The sequence below is a fragment of the Myodes glareolus genome, chromosome 10, assembly GCF_982192425.1.
Source record: "Myodes glareolus chromosome 10, mMyoGla1.1, whole genome shotgun sequence".
In the NCBI taxonomy this organism is placed as follows: Eukaryota; Metazoa; Chordata; class Mammalia; order Rodentia; family Cricetidae; genus Myodes; species Myodes glareolus.
In genome coordinates this window covers 30541887-30545154 of record NC_142035.1, presented here as the reverse complement: position 1 = coordinate 30545154, position 3268 = coordinate 30541887, and positions in this window count along the sequence as shown.

The following is a 3268-nucleotide window of genomic DNA, read 5'->3' as shown; positions in this document are numbered from 1 at the left end:
AGACTTTTGAATGATGAATATTCTCGATGAGGAAACAGCTAACTTATCTCGGGCTGGTTGAGGCAGGGCCTTTGGTATGGTGTCTGCCACATCTAATTGCTTGAGAGAGACCCATGCCAGCCTTAATTGGCCCATGCATACAATGTCTGCAAGCATTCTGCTTCAGCTGTCATGAACTTTCTGTTTTTTTACATATTCCTCCCTGCCTTTATACCTTACTTTCTTTCCTCATTCCTCCCTCCATTCTTTCCTCCCTCTATTCCTCCTTCCTTTTTCCCATTACACTTAAAAAAAATAGAAATGGATAGATGTGCTGAGCTTGGGAGAAGGATTGTGAGTTTAGGACCAGTCTGGGCTATGTATCAGGTTCAAGGCTAGTTTGAGCTTCATAGCAAGACTTTGTTCCAAGACACCAAGCCTGGGGTTGTAACTTAATAGGACAGTGTCGGCTAGCATGCATAAGACCCCGGGTCTTATGCACACACATACATGCAAACACACATACATTCATGCATGAACACACACATAAACACAAACACAGAACAAAATGTATCTTCTCATAGATCCCGGGGATACAAATTAACATTCTGAAACATGCTGAAAGAGCATGGTAGGGCTCTTGCAGGAGCTGTCTCTGGACTTGAAGGGGCCCTCTTCCTTGCTGTTCACACATGACCTTTCTGTGGAGTGTGTACTTGGGCAGATATATTCCCTCTCATTCTCTTCATATCAGGCTGCTAAGCCTGTCAGATGAGGATCATACTCGTAGGGCCTCGTTTAGCCTTGTTTACCTCCTAAAAGTCTTCTTTCCAAACACAGTCACAATGGAGGTTAGGGCTTAAGTCCAAATTGGGTATTGAGACATGACAGGCATCAAGGAAGCACTGTGAGAAAAACCCAATGTCAGCAAGGACAATCTTTACTTATTTCTTAATCCCCGCTGAAGTTTACTTTCCCCTGCAATAAGTGTCTTAGCTAGCAATCCCTGTCCTTGGTGTCTGTTCAGAAGAAGGCTTTGCCCAGGGCTTCTAGCTCTGGCAGATATCTTGGGTCTCAGGCTTGAACTCCTGTATACCTCAGCCTCTACCGACAGTGAGAGTTCAGAAGCAAGCCCTTCCCCCAAGGTGGGCTGCAGGTGCCCGGGGAGAATGCTGCTGCACTCTCTGAAAGTCCCTATTCTCCCTGCTTTAAGGTGATGGGAAAAACTTTAATAGTAGCTGATTCCCATTTGCCACCTTGGATGAGGCCAACTGCGCAGTAGGAAGATGGGCGGCTACTTTGACCCTGACAGATCAAACCAGTTCAAAGGCACCTCGACTTCTGAAGCTCAGGCAAGTGTGACCTTTGCAAAAGAGGCTGAGGCAGGTTAGTTAAAATGTTAACAAGTGTAGCCTCAAGGCTCAGAGGAGTGCCTCTCACGGAGTCTGCGCCTATCAAAGACCTCACAATCCAGCAGGCTTCAGAAACAGTAGCACAGTTCCCTCCAACTGTTGTCTAACAAAACTTCCCATTTGAAAATCACCTCCATTACAAAAGGCTCAAGGCTTAGATCGAAGTAACATTTTCCTTCTGAAAACCTGGCAGCAGTTAAGAGGATGCCTGGGAAGCAAAGGTCCTGAAGTTGTGGGGGATTGCATTTGCATTCGCAAAATGATTTGCAACCAGACCTGCCAGGTTTCATTTCACGGAAACTAAGAAATGGGTTTTGAATATCTGGATCGTCTTCTCCCAGCATCCAAATCTGTAGTGAAATTAGCTTTCTAGCTGTCTGCAGGAGATGCTCAGAAGAGCCTCTGCAAGGACTGGAAGGGAGAAGATGCACTGGAGAGAGTCAGTTTGAACTGACTTACCTTGACTCTCCACAAGGGCTCATGGCTGGAGAAGTTCCTCAGTCTGGGTGTCCCGTACTGCTGCCTCCATTGCTGGTTGCCAAAGCCTGTTCACCACCCTAAATGACTCTGACTCCGTGGCAAAGGCATTCAACTGGACTGGGAATGGCCACCCCTCCTCCCATTTCTTCATTCAGGTTTTCTTTCTCACCTTTAAAGGACACTTTGTGTTTCCAAAGTTTTCCTTCCCTGCTTGTATGAATCTGAAATGAATCCGAACTAAAAGTACTCGTTGAGTGGTTATGTTCCCAACCATAATTTGCAGTCAAAGTATGAATATTTCATACTCAAAGAGCGACTGAAGATTTGTAAAAAAAGGTGTTTTAAAAATAAAACAGGAATACACTCATTTGTGTTGGCACAGGAAGACTATAGCCGGGGAAAACAAAAATACAGGACAAGCCTTCACTCATGAATCGTTACAGAATGAATCTGGATTTGTGTCTAGGGATGATCAGGAGTAGCTGTGGTGGGGACAGAGTGTCCTTTGGAGAAGAGAAATACCCAGAAGATGGAGGGCCAGGAAACAAAAACAAAAGCCACCCAAACACTCACAGCCATCTCGCTTCACACCCTCCGGCAGTCCAGAAGAGCCTTTCAGAAGGTGCTCTTCATACACTAGCAGAAGGGAGGCGTCGGGCTGGGAAGCCAGGCTGCAGATGCCTGTGGCTTTCCTTTCACTGCAAAAATAGATTTAAAAAATAATCCAGTCTTTGGCAGAGCCTCGGCCCAGCGGGAGAGACCTGAGTAGTTCCTTTGCTGTCCCTGTGTGTTTTTCTTACCGTGAGTCAACAGTTTTGTGAGCTCACAGGCTACTTCAAAGCTACTGCACATGGTTGGAACAGAAAATTAATACATGTTAATTAAACACTTCCTCCCCCTTCTATAAATCTGTGAGTTTGTTCGTTTGCTCTCTTTAAGCTATTAGTTTGTATGAGGAAAACTTATTGGGTGGAGCTTCTGCTAGAAAGTGGAAGGAAAAGGCTATTCTTTTATATATATTTATATATAAATTTGTCTCTATTTTTTTAACTTTTTTTAAAATTAATTCTTTGTGTCTTTCACATCTTGCACCCCAATCCCACCCATCTCCTGTCCCCTTGCATCTGCTCTCTGTCCCTGCAACCTCCCCTCAAAATAAAACAAAATAAAATTTAAGATTAAAAATAAAAAAGAAAATCTCGTTATGGAAGCCGCAGTGTGATGCACTGAGTCACGCAGTCAACACCTTTCTCTATACCTCTTTAGATGCAGGTGTTCATCGCAAAGAATCATAGGTCTGGTTCGAGGCCCCTGGTGTCTGCTACTCTATTGACAATGGGACCTCGCTGGGACTCTTCCTGGACATCCCGCGTGGCTCTGTGTCACGGAGATCCTGT